We start from the raw sequence: 17,380 nt of genomic DNA, 5'->3' as shown, positions 1-17,380 counted from the left end.
CTTAAGTTACGTTGACGATCATAAACTGCTGGAATTACATCGCTTGTGCGTGTTCACAAAACACTTCTTGTGTCAGCGAAGCACATCCCCAGTTGTGCTCCAGCGCTGACAGAGACAGTGCATCGTGGGTAGCTATCACCATTGTCTCCTGCTAGGAGTTCTGGGAGTGGATTACAGTGCATCATGGAGGTGGAATTACTGCCTCATGACGCAGTTTTCTCCATATCCTGATTCCAAGGGCTTCCGACTGTCTTTCATGCTGTTTTTCAACTGCCCCTGTAAACTTTGCCATCTCTGCCTGAAAGCATGGATCCTACACTGCTCACCAGTCTTGTGATAAGTATGAACACAATGCGGCTTATCTTGCAGTATTTCATTATCTGTGAATCTGAACAAGAATATGTGATGCCTGCCCTGCTGTGTGCCATGGAAGGAAACAATTCAAGATTGCTATTGGCATTCACAGAGCAGCTGCACACAGTGGATCATCGCTATTGGGCTTGGGAACAAGCATCAAGTGGTGGGATCAGTTCGTGATGCAGGTATGGGATGACGAGCAGTGGCTGAGGAACTTTCATATGCACAAAGCCATCTTCCTTGAACTCAGTGTGTAGCTTTCCCCCACCTTGTGGCACAAGGACACCAAAATGAGAGCTGTCCTAACAGTGGAGAAGCAAGTGGTGATCGTTGTGGAAGCTGGCAATGCCAAACTGCTATCAGTCAGTTGCGAATCAGTTTGGAGTTGGATGGTGCAGTGATGCAAGTGTGCAGGGCCATTGTTTCTTGCACCCAGAACTGATGATCCACCATGTGCAGTTACTGTGAACGCCAACAGCAATCTTGATTTTTTTTTCTGTCCATAGCACACAGCAGGGTAGACACCACAGTGTCATCATCATATTTGCAGCTCATAAAATACTGCAGATTCAGCCTCATTGTCTTCATAATGCTCATCACAAGGCTGGATAGCAGGGCAGGATTCATGCTTTCAGACAGAGATGGCGGGTGTGAAGTTTATAGGGGCTCCTGAAAAGCAGCACAAAATGTAGAAGGAAGCCCATAGAAAGATGGCACCAAGAAAACTGCATCATGGGATGCTGAGCCCGCCCTCCTGAGGCACTGCGAAGTCTTCCCAGAATACCCAGTAGCAGATGGTAACAAGCGTCACAGTGGGATAGCTACTCATGATGCACTGCTTTCTCTGTTGATGAAAGAGCATGAACTGTGGACACAATCCGCCATCACAAGAAGTGTTGTGTGGATGTACAACAGCCCTTTAATTACAGCAGTGGATGAACGTTGATGTAACTTCGGTCAACTTAACTTCATAGCATAGGCATGGCTTTAGTAAACAGCAATGACTGAAACTGGTGAAGACTGATGTTTTTTCAGAAATAATGAAGCTTGAAACACCAATATAATCCAATTAATGGGGCAAATAGCCATACTATTGTAAAAATAATGAAGTCGTTACTCCATTTATACTCAGCACTTCTGTAAATCAGCCTATTTAGACACTTAAATATGGATTTATCAGCTTAACGTTAGGCACATGTGAGAATTTTGCCCTGCATCCTTGCTCAGGCAAAAATTCCCCATTGACTTTAATAGGAGCTGCCTGAGTAAGGATTTCAGGAGCCAGTCCAACCAAAATGAAATTCAATAAGTACTGTATACACAATACAAAAACCAAATCTATAGACTTACATGTATAATTGCCACAGAGTCAGTCATCAGTTTTCATATAAACAGAGAGAGGCATTCTACTAGGCATGACCATAGGGCCTGCCGGAGTTGCTAAGAGGTATGAGAGGCTGGGCCTCAAGAATACTTGGTAACTTGCTTAAGCACATCTGGAAGCAGGTGGATTTGGAAGCTGAGCAGAGCAGGACAGTGTCATTTGGGGATGCTGGAAGGTTCTAGTGATTGTGAGAGGAGAAGGATCAGGAACCTTCTGACTACTTAGCAGTAAAAATGAGCTCATCTGTTAGAACTGGGGCTATAGAGGATGTCAGCCACTGGGAGGGAAATGGGTCCTATTATTTATCTTTCAGGGAGGGGGAGAATATGATGTGCAAACTGGCAGGAGTACAGGCCAGCTAAGAAGGATATTAACTAAGAGATCCAGCAACTACCTGTGACATTGCACTTTATATGATTTTATGAAAGTATGCTGATGAGTGTGAATATAATATAACTAAAATATGCTTCATGCAAAAGGTCTCTTGTAAGGTATCATTACAAAGCTTATAATCTACTGAGTGTGGTCATCCTATTTGTATAAATGTATCACTCTTGTATGATAAATTAGAAATATGAAATATAATTCTGAAGGCCTATTGTAATTATGCAAAGTGTGGGCCACTGATCGTGGTTTGGAATCTTGATGGCTCCTATCAACCAGGACAAATGACTGTGGATGGCTCTGTTTGCAGGCAGGCCTTCCTGTGAGTCAGGCTGGGAGGAATGAAGGCTTGGGGTCTTACAGTGATCATGTCACCTGAACTGGAATCCGTCTTTAACCTGGTGTTTTTCCATTGAGAAGGAGGGGTGGGAACCCAGAGGGACAAAGGATTTCTGCCTTATGCAAAAGATATATAAGTGGGTGGAACAGAACAAAGGGGAGAGCCATCATGAGAATCCCCTAGCTACCACCTGAGCTAGAACAAGGGCTGTACCAGGGGAAGAGATTGTGCCCAGACTAGGAAGGCATCCAGTCTGTGAAATAAACTTATTTAAACATCTCAAGGGTTAGATTTTATCTGTATTCAGTTTTATTATTGTACTAGGCTTAGACTTGTGTGTTTTATTTTATTTTACTTGGTAATTCACTTTGTTCTGTCTGTTACTACTTGGAACCACTTAAATCCTACTTTCTATATTTAATAAAATCACTTTTTACTTATTAATTAACCCAGAGTATGTATTAATACCTGGAGGGGCAAACAGCTGTGCATATCTCTCTATCAGTGTTACAGAGGGCAAACAATTTGAGTTTACCCTGTGTAAGCTTTATACAGGGTAAAGCAGATTTATTTGGGGTTTAGACCCATTGGGAGTTGGGCGTCTGAGTGTTAAAGACAAGAACACTTCTGTAAGTTGCTTTCAGTTAAGTCTGCAGATTTGGGGCACATGGTTCAGACCTTAGGTCTGTGTTGGAGCAGACTGGTGTGTCTGGCTCAACAAGACAGGGTGCTGGAGTCCCAAGCTGGCAGGTAAAACAGGGGCAGAAGTAGTCTTGGCACATCAGTTGGCAGTTCCCAAGGGGGTTTCAATGACCCAACCTGTCACACCATCACAATTGTGCTGCCACACACTTGGTAGATACCTAGAACTGACTCTGTTCTGATGCTGGACTAAGATTCTGCTATGGCCCAGAAGTTTTCATTTAATTTCAATGAGTTATGAAGAAACAAACTGGAATTCTTTGCACTTACTAGTTTTTGGCAAAAGTAAACAAAATTATAAAAGCTTAATTACTTTTAAACTGAGAAATTTCTTAACAGCTATTTACTTCCAATTATTCTCACAAAATGCATTAATGGAAAAGCTAATCGTGCTAGAACTATTTCTTGTTCATCTAGAATAAAAATGAATGAATTAATTCACACATCCACTTCATAACTATTTTCATGCAAATGCACAAATTCTCTGAAACTCTTTTGGCTTATTAATTAAATTTGCCATTGATTAGACAGGTGTTTGAGGAGATGGCAAAGGGCTCTCCGATAACATCCTCATGGTAGTTAATAACATAGTGCTCTCACTCCCAGCTTTTGTCACTGGTGATTATAGTTGGCTTTTATTATGGGTTTGTATTTTGTTGGAATACTGTCCTAGTTACTACAAAAGTAAAGACTTTGTAATCTCTAAGGCAAGGTCTACAGAGGTAAGTCGATTTAAGTTATGTCAATGATCATACAGAGATTTCATTTGTGCACATTTACACAATGTTCCTTGTGTTGGTGGAGCACATCTGTAGTTGGTGCTTTAGCACAGACAGAGAGAGAAGTGCACAATGGATAGTTATCCCACTGTGCAAACTGCCACCTTCTCCCAGTAGGAGTTCTAGGAATGGATCTCAGTGCATCATGTGTGCGGGATCACCGCCCCATGATGCAGTTTTCATCATCCATGATTCCAAGGCCTTCCGACTGTCTTTCACACTGGTTTTCAACTGCCCCTGTAAACGTTATGCCTGCCATCTCTGCCTGAAAGCTTAGATCCTGCATTGCTCACTTGTCCTGTGATAAGCATTATGAACATAACGCAACTGATCCTGCAGTATCTGAACAGGAATCTGTGGTGTCTGTCCTCCTGTGTGCCATAGAAAGAAACACACATCCCCATTTTTGTCCCAGACCACCTTGCTTTTGCAAGCACTGGTCAATCACCAGGGCCATTTCATAGACATCAACTCAGACTGATCAGGGAAGGTGCATGAACCACTCATCTTCAGGAACACTGGCCTGTACAGAAAGCTGCAAGCAGGGATTTTCTTAAAAAAACCTGAAGATTCCCATTGGGGATGTGAAAAGGGGCACTGGTGCTGCCTTTTGGTAGGTTAGACCTCAATGAGGAAAATATTCCCATGGTCATAGTGGCCTGCTGTGCTCTGTATAACATTTGTGAAGCTAAAGTGGAGAAGTTTCCGCAGGGCTGGGGCGTGGACATGGATAAGCTGGCTGCTGCTTTTGAGCCGCCAGATACCAGGGCTGGTAGAGAGACTCACTGGAGGAATATTCGAATCAGGGAGGCTTTAAATGAGCATTTTGACAATGAGCCACAGTAATGTGGGTTTCTGTAATGCATTGAGCCAGGCATTGTTTTCTTGCTCTGTAGTATGAACCTTATAATGATTGCTCTGTGTGTGGTAATTTAACAATGCAAATGCACCTATAGGCAGTCTATGAATTTTAGCAGCAACCTCCATAAGTAGGAGACTAATAACATTATTCTTATAGAAAGAATGAATCTTTAACACCAACACAAACATTTCTATATTCTGGAAGGGACATGAAAATTAAGAGCACATTTGCTGTATTGTGTGTACACCATTGCTACATTGGCGCTTTACTTGGAGAATTTCTTGCAATGTAAGGAAGTACTGTTCTCTAATGCTGTACATAAAGTGATGTTAGAATTAATCTAAAAAATCCTGGCAGTCACCAACTCTTAACAGTTTGTTTCCTTATCACTTTAAATGTTTCTGCCTTACAGAAACTTGGCACAAGTCTGAGATATTTACTCTGTTGAAATTTCCACTCCGCAGTGCTTTGCCTTCCTGAAGATAATTAGACTTACTTATTTGGATTGATTAAATGGCTTTTTTTCCCCAAGCTATCATTATGGGACTTGTGCGTGCTCTCCACCTCACACATGGCTACTCCCTACCATGCTGCTTTCTGTTGTTGCAGGAGATATGGGAACAAGGGCAGAGAGGGGGAATGTGGAAGAGTCTGGGAAAACAAGGATTTGTGAGAGACTTGAGAGGTGCTTTGTGCAGGAAAGGGGGATTGTTAGGTTGATTGGGGCTATTCAAATCAGAGGCCTATGGTGTGGGGTCCTGGTCCCTGAGTACTGATGTCTCTCTCCCTCCTGTAAGGACTACTTCTGTGCTCCTGCTTCAGTGCACAATGTTGCTGAGGCAGCAGTGCTGTGGGGAGCCTTTCAAACATTGATGCCATGGCACAGAGGGGCTAGGCAACCCACCTCAGACTTCTGTCCAGTATACTGCCTGGGACTTTTCAATACAGGTCTCTCTGCATATAACCCTCGTCCTTACCAAGCCCTCCCTCTTCTACCACCGGCATTGCCCCTGCACCCTGCTCACCTTCAGTTTCCCCTTCTACACCTGATAGCCCCACTCAGTATTTAGATTTTGAATTTATAGGGAGTGACACAAGAGGAATGGAGGGAGAAAATAATTTTATCTCTCTAACCTTCCAGCAGGCCAGCTGAAAGATTTTTTTTCTGCCTTAGGTATCCCACTCCCTTTCATATTTGGGGAGGCGAGAGGGGGAGGAGAATAGACCAGTGCTATACTGATGTGATGCCTCCCATCCTTGGATGCTGCTAGTAAAGTGGGGATTGGATGGTTACATTGAGTGGGCACCAGACTCCCTAACACAGCCCCATTATCTGAACATAGTCATCCCAACAGGTGTGCTAATTATCAGCCAATCTGGAGCTGCTACAATCTGTCAGCTCTCAGTTAATGCTATTTCAAGGTGGCAGCACACTCTTAAAGGGGCATAGATGTAGTTGCACCAATGGCATAAGGTGAGAAGGTTATTGGGCAGGAGGCTCATTATAGAATTGGTACCCAAAGAGGCCAGCTATGCAGCCTGTACTTAATGCCTTCCCTGACTTCCATCACAGTGCCTGCTATGTATCCCAGTCCTGGTTTAGATTAACAGTTTGCCAAATTTAGAATTTTTCTCCACATTTTCTATTCTGTATCACATTTGGGGGGTGGGGGTGGTAAAAATTAAAGAAAATGTATTTCAGTACTAAGTAGTTTTAAAAAAATGCTAACAAGTGATACTGTATGACATTCTGCAGTAAAGAGCCCTCATAAGAAATTCAATATGAATGGCATAAGTTTAACCTTTTTAGAATTCTGCACCAGGAGCAAGAAAAGTCTGTATTGACTGACCTAGATCATTCTTAGTAGAAGCCACCTGGAGACATTTCATACTTTACAAACTAGATGACAGCACATGAATAATTTCACATAACAAATAAGTTGTGTGAGCTGAAAACAATTAATTGACTCATCAATCTACATTTTCAGATTGAGACATAGGCAAAACATCACCTCATTCCTATGGAACATGAAGGAATACAAAGTTTGAGCTAGAGGATAATACATCTTATTTTTACTCTATTTTTTTGCTATGAGCCTATCAGGTTTCATTTTCTGTCCTAACGTCTCTCGCTCTCTCTTTTTAAAATCATTAGGTATTCCAGAGGCAGTAGCATTATCATTCCCTTCTCAAATAAAAGTCTATATAGTGTTTCAAGTATATGGTCTGAGTAATAATGGGATAAGATGATGTACTCTGGTGACGATTAAAAATCTTGTCCTACTCTGCTGTATTTTTCAAAAATAAAAAATCTGCATTTATGTCTTTGTGTATTGACAGAAAAACCTCTTTTAGCTGTCATAGCTAGAACATGGCAAACTGTAGACAATTTGGCTCTATTAACATCTCACTTCAGACAGAGTCTGACTGAAAACCAAAAATCGCAACATAAATACACAGCAAATTGTATGGCAGAGCTCTCAGCTTACCAGAAACACACTGTGATCATGAATCTGTTGTTTTATCCAGGTATCTGGTGCTTTTCTACTTGGAAGTCAGTGCTCACAGAATTCCTCAACTCATTCATAGCAGGGAATCCTCTGAATAACGTTCAGTTACTTCTGCCTGAGCACTATAATCACAGTTACATGTGCTGCTTTACCTCCCTCTTGCCAGTTGGGGTGGGGGAAGCAGCATAGCCCATATGGCAACAGCATTCTCTGCAAGGTTAAGGTAGGCTATGGGGGAATCTGGGGGATGGGGCATATCTTGGAGACAAGGAGAAATCTGGGACAAACCTGGAGGGGGATGATTGTTTGTGTGAAATGTGGAAGAGGGTGACACAGGAAGCTGGAAACTGAGGCTAATTAGGTGTTATGCAGAAGCAGACTGAGAACATTCTGGAGCTGAGGGAGAAGAGGAAGAAAATAGAGTGATGGAGGGAAAGTCTGAATGATGTGGAGAGAGTGTAGTGTAGATCAAATGGGGAACAGAGAAAAAGATTTGGAAATGAGATAAAATGAGCATAAGACCAAATGGACAGAGCAGAATGGAAAGAAGAGACATTAAGCAAATAGGTTTAAAAGATTTGAAGGAAAATACTTGAAGGGAGGAAGAGGAACAGACATAACAAACTCAAGTGAAAAGAGGAAATCATATGAGGAAAATAAATCTATAATAGGAAAGATGAGAAGGTTAGACTAACAATTTAAAGGGAATTTAAAGAGGTTAGGAAAGTAGTGGAAGAAGAAAAGAGATTCAAAAAACTAACAAGATGACTGGTTAGATCCATGAGAGATATACATTAACTTTGCATAGGAAATCTCTTTGTTCTGAAATGCATATCCCCACTTCTGTCACCAGATGGCATTCCATATGTCAAGAAATACTCACTGCAAATGTTGCAAGGAGAAACTGATGAATACTACCTCATGGATGTATTTCTTACAATGAGAATACAAGAAAGCTGACAAGTACTGTCTGGTCCTCTTACAAAGACATGTAGAGAAAACTGGTAAGAATCAAGCAGACTTTTTTGCTTTACTCATAAAGAAGTATATAAGATTGAATTTCTATTTCCTGTCGCAGATTTTTGTGATGAACAGGTAAGGAGGAACTCAGTGAATCCTGAGCATCCAAAGTTGTCTTATGGAGATGAACAATAAAAGCTAAGCACTGTACAGATGGTATGCTTATGAAGATATATGTGGGGGGGGGAAGCTAACAAATGTCAAACAGCTGTTTCCCTATGAGGAGAGAGGAAGAAAAGTGATGAGTATTGTGATGAGAATTGATCAAATAGTTTGCCTACAAATATATGTAAAGAATACAAAGTTGTCAAATCCTGCAGTCCTTATTCAGAGAATACTCCCATCAAAGTAAGAATTTTGCCTAAGGGGGAGGGCATCTTTTAGGACTCTACCTTATTGCCTTTCTTGTAAGAAAACTGAGGAGAAAAGATATTCAAGGAAAGATGTTCAAGGAAAGCAGTGCAGAACTGCAACACATTTTTAAGCTCAGTGTCTCCCAACATTTAAACTGAAGTGCATGACATTTTCTGAGCATGACTCAGGCATGATGATACACTCATCACGAATAAGGTTTCTTGCTTTGTTTGTTTGTTTTTAGGTAGTTGGGGAGGGGAAACACAACAAAAATTTCAAAATTTGCCATCGTCCTGTACTTTACCATCATTGTCAATAATGTCTGAATAATTGTTTCATAATATACAGTTTATTGTATCATTCATAGATTCATAACTTCTAAGGCCAGAAGGGACCATCCAGTCTGTCAGCCTGTATAGCACAGATCAATTGTAGGTAGTCTATAAATAATGCAATAGGAAAAATACAATGCTGTACATAAGCAGTTGGAGAAGTAGGGTCTTTTTGTTTGTTTTTCAACCATGCGAACAGATGTCTTACCAGCAATGGCAACTTGGTCATAGCCTCTTTCAGTAGTACCCTTTTCAGTTAGCTCACTTTGTCAGTAGCTCATTCCTAAAAAAGCAAATAAACATCAGTATATTGATTGCCTATTAACAGGAGTTTACAATTGATAAATCCTATCATGAGTTCAAAGCATTGTTCCAAAATGTTGGGTGTCACTTTGTGCAATTTGCAACTGCATAGGTGTGAATAATACTGGACAGTCTCTCCCAATTTATATTCAAGAGCTATTTTCTTTCTAAGGGTTGCAGAATGATTTTTTGTTCTTGACTTATAGGACTTTAAAGGGGTTCACAACTTGTAACTGTTAGTAAACATGTAACTGTTTGACCCTTTTAATCTTGGCTTAGTTATGATACCTGAGAGGTGCTGAATGCATAAGGTTAGTTCTAAGAAAAGTAGTTTTTTCATAATGTTGTTCAATGATCTTTCCTAGAAAGCTTGCTGCTGTATTGTACGTTACAATTTATTTCTTATCATTTGTTTACTTTTGCACTATTCACTTTTCTGTTTGAATTACCACAAAAGTTGCCCTAACAATTCCTTTTTACTCATTTTCCCCCGAAAAACATGGTGTTTACTGTGGTGTTGCGTGGTTTCTGCAAATATACATTTGACCTTCTGCTAATAGGTTTCACAATTTTCTCACATGGCAACTTGCAGATTCAGCAGCAATTTTAAAACAAACAAAACCATTATCTCCCTTTCTTGGGTCAGTTGTTAATGTGCTGAAGTAACTGTGGTCTGAAAGAAGAGCTTGAAGAGTACACTTTATTTAGTTTTCCATTATGTGTATTCAGATGGATTATATTCATTAGATGCGTGATTACTGTATGTTTTCCAGTGTTCTGGGGAAAGATTAGAAAACAAGATAATTGAAGACCAATAGACATGTTACGGTAATTAAGTTCAGAGTTATAGCCTGGTAGTAAATAATGATGTTTTGTATTTCAGTGAGAGCTGGAGGAAACCCACAAAGAGGTTCAATCAATATTATTTGTTAAAATTGCCAGCAGATGTAGTCATAGAATGTGAATAAAAGTGCACAGCAAATAGTATAGGCAGAAAGTATAAGGCAGAAAATACTGCGGGTGAATTGGTGGCTAAACAACTGGTGTGAAGCTGAAAGTTTTGGTTTTCTGGAACACGGGGCTACTTTCCAGTAAAATAGGGGACTGTACAAATGAGACAGCTTGTGAGCCTAATGAGACTAATCTTAGTTGGAGACAAGCTGGAGCAGCCAAGAGGGTGTTAAACAGCACAATCAGAGGATGCTAAGACTGCAAATACAGTACAAACTCAGACTCACTGGATTGCCACCAAATTAAACCACTGGGGCAAAGAATGTGAAGAGAAAAAATGTTCAATTGCTTATATACCACAGCTAGTAGTCTGGGTAACAAGCAAGAGGAATTTCAGGTTCTCATTGATAAGAAAACAAGTATTATTGAAATCTGGTGGGATGATTCATATGATTAAACCAGTAAAATCACTGCTTATATACTATTTCAGAAGGACAGAGTGGGTATAAGAGGTGTGCATGTGGTGGGGGGATGGCACTCTACATTCAAGACACTGATATCTGTTTTAGAGATTAGATAACTCATGACCACAGGATCTTTAATGCATATCATTCAATGTGACAACAAATAAAGCCCAAGATGGGTTACTGGTGGGAGTCTCTTACAGATGACTACTGAATCAAAGGAAAGAACAGGAGAAGTTACTCCTTAAACACCTGTCTGTAAGGTGTGAAAACCAAAACTGTTTTTGTGGGTGTCATGCAGCCAGTAGTAAAGCATCAGTAGAGTTTCTAAAATTATTGATGATTATTTTCTAACATAAGATATTACACTGAACACAGGTAAATCTATTCTGGATCTCATTATGGTGAATAAAGATGAATTAATCAGTGGGTTGGAAGTTGGTGATTGCCTGTAGACCTGTGATCATGACCTGATAATTCAGTATGGGCAAACAGAGGACTGTCCCAACCAGTAATACATACACTTGGTGCTTCAAATTTCCCAGAACTGAGGAAAATTAGCTGGGAGAGAAAATTTAGACAGAAAAATGTGAAAGAAAGTTGGGAGTTTATTAGATGGCTATACTTAGCTTCCCTGTGTCTCCCTTTCCCCAGCTGTAAAACTTTCCTATTTTATGGGGGTGTAGTAAGAATAAACACAAGTAAAGGACTGTGAGGGTCTCAGATACTATGTACCTTAGAAAGAAAGAGTCTCATGCAGAATTCTTATAAAAAAAGAAAAGGTAATTTTAAATAACTGCCCTTCAGGGGTATGGATTAATTAAATGGTAACACATTATTTGCACATGTAGGGAGGAAATGTGATACTGTTAATATTATCACATGCTCTTCTCCTCATACACCACTGGAAGCAATTAGGCACAGTAATTCAGCTTTTGTAAATTCGCAAAATAAACCAAACAGGATACCGAACCCACCATTAAGGCAACACAGAGTACCAAAGTCATGACCTTCAGTTCCATGAATTGTCAGTAGTAGTAGCAAGTAGGACTTTTACTCTCTTTTCAAGTCAGATGCTAAAATGAGAAAACATATTGTCTCCAGTACTAGACAGGCAGTTCCAAAGAGCAGATATCTCTGGAAATATTATGGGCAAAACTTTCCTCATTCCTTTCGCTAATACATAGCTGCTTGAATTTTTAGATATTATCAGTGGAGAGCATTGAAAGCAGTAGATCTAGAACAATGGTGATCAGTTAGACCCTGACTCAGTCAGCAAGAACTAGCCAGCCAAGCACCTGAAAGAGAATTATCAGTGCAAACTCAGAGCCCTGGCTCACCGTGCCCAATGTCCCATCTCCAGATGTAGCCAACCCTGATGATTCAGAAGAATACATTTTGAGAGTGGAGAATCCATCCTTGACATCTGCTGGTGGCCTGCTGAAACCCTGAAGCATGAATTTTAGGAACATAAGACTAAACTGGAAATGAGTCCCAAGACTGGTAAGCCCTAACCCCCACTATCACAAGCAACCTGCCATACAATTGAACTTATAAATTGTTCAGCTCTTTCATAAAATAATTAAGTCCTTTTCCCCCACAACTCCTATTGGGAGGCTGTTCCATAACCCCACCCTTTTGATGGTTAGAAATCTTCTGATTTCCAGCCTGAATTTGTTCATGGCTAGTTTAAGCTCATTTGTTCTTGTGCCAACATTGTCAGTTAGCTTAAATAGCTCTTCACCCTCTCTGTTTTTACTGCATTAATGTGTTATAGAGAGCAATAATATCCCCTCTCAGCCTTCTTTTTGCTAGACTAAACAAGCCAAGTGCTTCCAGTCGCTTCTCATAGGATATGCCCTCCATTCCCCTGATCATACTGGTAGCTCTTCTCTGCACCAGTTTAAATGAATCTTTCTAGAATATGGGTGACAAGTGCCTTGTATAATGGCATTAATAGTTCTCTATCTCTCTTGGACATGACTCGCCTAATACATCCTCGGATCACATTTGTCTTTTTCACGGCCACATCACTTTGTTGGCTTATAGTCCTCCTGTGATCAACCTGCACAACCAGGTCTCTCTCCTCTCCTGTTGCTTCCAACTGATGAGCCCTCAGCTTGTAGCAGAATTTCTTATTAGACCCTATATGCCTAACCTTGCACTTTCTCCTACTGAATTTCATCCCATTTCTGTCATTCCAGCCTCTAAGGTGTGAAATCAAAAGGATTTCAGCCTATACTTCTAGGTTAGAATTTGTGTAACCACAATTTCTGCCAAATACTCTGATGATTTCCTAGTGACCGTGTAAAGAAATAATTTAGTCCTAACAAAGCCCCAACTGGAAAGCAATAAAAAGAAAATGACTGAATACACACTTCTTTTAATAAAGGTAAGTAAAAATTACTCTTTTTGCTCATCTTTTTGTCAAGAGACAATTACAAGAAAAAAAAGGTACAGAGTTCCTCTAGCTATTAAAAGGATTCTATTAGTTGCTCACTGCATATTGTTTTAGAGTTTTGTAGTCATGATCTAAATGACAATATACAGATTTTAGTTATTTCTGAATATTCACTCAAGAGGTCTTTAAGATGCTTTATCCTACTAATGTACTAGTGTCTTTTGTAAATGAAATAGTTTGTATAAATTATAAATATTTTGTAATCCTCGTTTTTAATATATGGCATTTTACATTTTCTCATGTTCTCTGTCAGGAAAATATTGACCTTTTTAAATAATCAAGTTTCTATGTTTAATAGAAAGACCATCCTGTTTCTCAATCTTTAAAAATCTTATTACTTTTTAATATGCAGGAAAGAAAAATTCATCATTTATTCTGCAGGGCTACATATTAATTCCTGAAAACAGGTCTCAGCAGTTTCATTACAGTCTACTTCAGATTATACAGTGTATAATATTTCAATTTTGTCAATTTAATTAAAGACATTAATGAGATTCTAATGCCCACTTAATTATTTGATTCCAGTTACCAATATTATTAATCAACAGCTTGTAATGCCCCTCTTCCTACATACACAGAGCCCCTTATAAAAGTCTTACTTAGCAAAGCAACTTACAAAAGGAACATAACCTCAAAATCAGTTCTATTAATAAATTGTGTGGGAAAAGTAAAGTATATCCCTTGTTGATTTCCTTGAACAAGTAGAGTCATGGAAAAGAAATATTTGGACTGATACATAGGTAGTGGACACTACTAGAATGTATATAGCTGACTGTCTGCACTCAGTACTTTTTAAGAAATCCTATAGTAATACACAACTGTGTAATTATGTGTGATCTGTAGATTTCATAGCTGTTTAAAATGTTATAGGGCTGAAATAGCTACTGAAGATGTCAGCTTGGGTCCATTTGAAACAGAAAACCAAAATGGCTGTTTTTCATTCATTCAGATATAGTGCCAGAGCAATAAAATTAAAATCTTGCTATACATGTTAAAGGAAGGTCATGGTTATTATCTGCGATGTTGTGGGCTTCAATATATAGTGAACTTACATTTCTGTTTAATGCACCCTTTGTCTTAGAGCTGAATTCTGCCTTCAGATTTGCACCTTGGATCTCAGATATGTGGAGTAATTTAAGACAAGAACTTCCATGTGCCCATGAATTTCAGATACCTCACTTTTTGGGTGTCCAGCTTTGAGACCCTTGGTGCTTGATCTGAACCTGTGGTGTTGAATGCCTGCTGCAACAGGAGCTGTTTTCATTGTCTTGAGTTAGAGACAACGGTGCTCTTTAAATCTGTATGTATTTCAAATTTGTAATTCTGGCTCTCAACACGTATTTTACCAAAATACTTAAATCATTCCTATGTCACTATTTAAAACAAGTGGTTCTTAAGTAGGAATAGATGAACCAGTTCCCACAAGATAAAAATCAGCCCAAAGCCTTCATCTATTTCCCAACAGAGATTCAGGTTTAGATCAGCCTCTGTAAGGACCATTCCCGTTTCCTTTCAATAACTCACAACATAGTGCCTCATCCTTTCACTACACTATTAGCTCCTTCCTTTCCTGCAGTTCTATAGGAGAATTCCTGACCCTCCACTGATGTTCAATATCCCACTTTGATGCTCTGTTGAAGGTGTAGTTCTATTTTAGATGATCAGCAAGTGAATTTCTTCTTGGCTAACCATCATAGAAACCCTAAGAACATGTTCATAAGTAACAAGGGAGCTTCATTATCACGTGAATATTTCAGAGTGCTTCCTATACTGTATATGGTGTAGGTGTTAAAATTAGAAGTTATCTTTTTTTAATGCTCTGGAGTTTTCTAGATCCTGCTTGCAGGCTAAGAGCACTGTAGGAAAGTATGCAATCTGGGTCTGGGTTTGCAAAGAGCCTACCTAGAGCAAGGTGGGATGAGTTGTGCATCTGCCTTATGGAGCAGCCTGCTTTCTCTCTGTCTGTGTTTTTGATTCCTGTGTGTTCTAGATTCTAGGAAATAAAGTAATGTTACATTGCAGCCTTCCAGAAAGTGTATTTTATGTTTTTAATCTAAACTCTTTTTGTTTGTATGCTGTGAATATAACACTACTGAGTGGGGAGGAGAAAGCTAACATTTAAATAATTACATTTAAAATTAGACATAGCTAAGCAGTAGAAATTATATTGTGGAAAATTATCATATCTTGGCAAAGGAAAGCACTACATGACTTTTTAGGTCTTTCTGGGTAAAATTTAAAAAAAATGCTTAAGTCCTATTGAGAGTCACTTTACTCTGCAAGAAGACCCTTTGAAATCACAGAATGGGATTACTTAAGGGTTAAGGTGATAATTTACATGAACAAGGGTGGTAGAAACTAATCCTCCAGTGTATTTGGATTTAGGGAATTGGTTTAGGCTACTTTAAAAAAAGAGAAAAAGCAATATCAAGTAGAAAATTAACTGATTCATCATTCAAAATATACATTCTGAGTTCACAGTTGGTGTAGTGCTTTTCTTCCAAAAGTGATAACCATTAGGTAAAGACCATCTTTCCTTCTATTTTTCCTGTATTTCCTCATTCTTGTACACTGCCGTAAAAAACTTCATAATAAATAAAATGATCTCTTTTAGTGAAGGCAGTATTAGTTTCAGCATTTTATAACCTGCATCTGACTTCTTGGATAAAAATACATTGCATTTTTGAACATAGTGAAGATACATAAGAATTCAAAACGGCATTAGAAGGAAACAACCATTTCTGAGACTGGGCAGATTTCTGATATTCCCACAAGTGTACTGTTACATATTTGTGCTGCAGACAAAATACCTACCTACTCGGAAGCTTTTTATATTTCAAAAGCTGGTTTTATGCATATGATGTCAATAAATCTAGATGATATACCCAGATATCTGCTTGTTTCCTCCCTGCTAGTTTAAGCAATAATTTTTCTTACATTTTTTTCACTCTCAGATTATACCAACTCTGAATTCCGTCCCCATCACAATCAGCTCTTTAAATGGTAAAATTTTCCCTCTAACAAGTATTCAGAAAAGATCACTGAGTGGAATCGTCTCATTACCAGCACTGACATTTTCTTATCAAGTTTCATACTTAATTGTGGGGGGGGGAAAGGAGAACTTTTTTTTTTCATCATAGCTTCCTTAAAGCGTCTTAGGCCTGGTCTACACTAGGACTTTAAATCGAATTTAGCAGCGTTAATTCGAACTAACCGCTCAACCGTCCACACCAGGAAGCCATTTAATTCGAACTAGAGGGCTCTTTAGTTCGAATTTGGTACTCCACCCCGACAGGTGGAGTAACGCTAAATTCGACATGGCTAGTTCGAATTAGGCTAGGTGTGGATGGAAATCAAACTTAGTAGCTCCGGGAGCTATCCCACAGTGCACCACTCTGTTGACGCTCTGGACAGCAGTCCGAGCTTCGATGCTCTGACCAGCCACACAGGAAACGACCCGGGAAAATTTGAATTCCTTTTCCTTTCTGGACAGTTAGAATCTCATTTTCTGGTTGGACATCGGGGCGAGCTCAGCAGCACCGGCAGCAATGCAGAGCTCTCCAGCAGAGGAGTTCATGTAATCTCTGAATAGAAAGAGGGACCCGGCATAGACTGACCGGGAACTCTTCGATCTGATCGGTGTGGGGGGCGAGTAGTCTGTGCTTTCGGAGCTGTGCTCCAACAAACGGAATGCAAAGACCTACGAGAAGGTCTCCAAAGCCATGATACAGACAGAGGATACAGCCGTCATGCAACGCAGTGCCGCGTGAAAATCAAGGACCCCAGACAAGCCTACCAAAAAATCAAAGCGGCCAACGGATGCTACAGAGCCTGCCACCACTGCCCCACCAGTGACCATGGACTCTGATGATGGGACAGTGTCGACGGACAGTTCCTCGACGATGTTCACGGACGGGGAAGATGAGGAAGGGTTTGTGGAGGACGAGGCAGGCGACAGCGCTTACAATACTGCTTTCCCCGACAGCCAGGATCTCTTCATCACCGTCACGGAGATCCCCTACCAACTCTCCCCGGCCATGAACCCGGATCCTGAATCAGGGGTAGGAGCAGTCGGTAAGTGCTTTAACCATGTTAACTTTTATTCTTAATATAACAGGAATCTGAAGTGTGTGAAAAGGAGGTCTCTGTATATATGGTGATAGAACAGAAATCCTCC

General features: G+C 39.9%; 1 long non-coding RNA gene across 2 annotated transcripts in view; it reads right to left on the bottom strand.

Moving 5' to 3' along the window:
* The window catches only part of LOC120408234, an 88,676-nt gene that overhangs the window by 19,882 nt on the left and 51,414 nt on the right, over positions 1 to 17,380 (bottom strand). For both annotated transcript variants that reach the window (XR_005600554.1, XR_005600555.1), the window contains exon 3: positions 9,233 to 9,307. This is a non-coding gene — a long non-coding RNA (uncharacterized LOC120408234). The remainder of the gene's footprint in view (positions 1 to 9,232; positions 9,308 to 17,380) is intronic.

Source organism: Mauremys reevesii, linkage group 6 (assembly GCF_016161935.1).
Source record: "Mauremys reevesii isolate NIE-2019 linkage group 6, ASM1616193v1, whole genome shotgun sequence".
Lineage (NCBI taxonomy): Eukaryota > Metazoa > Chordata > Testudines > Geoemydidae > Mauremys > Mauremys reevesii.
The sequence above is the reverse complement of the archived record's forward strand: the minus strand, read 5'-3'. Positions and strand labels throughout refer to the sequence as shown.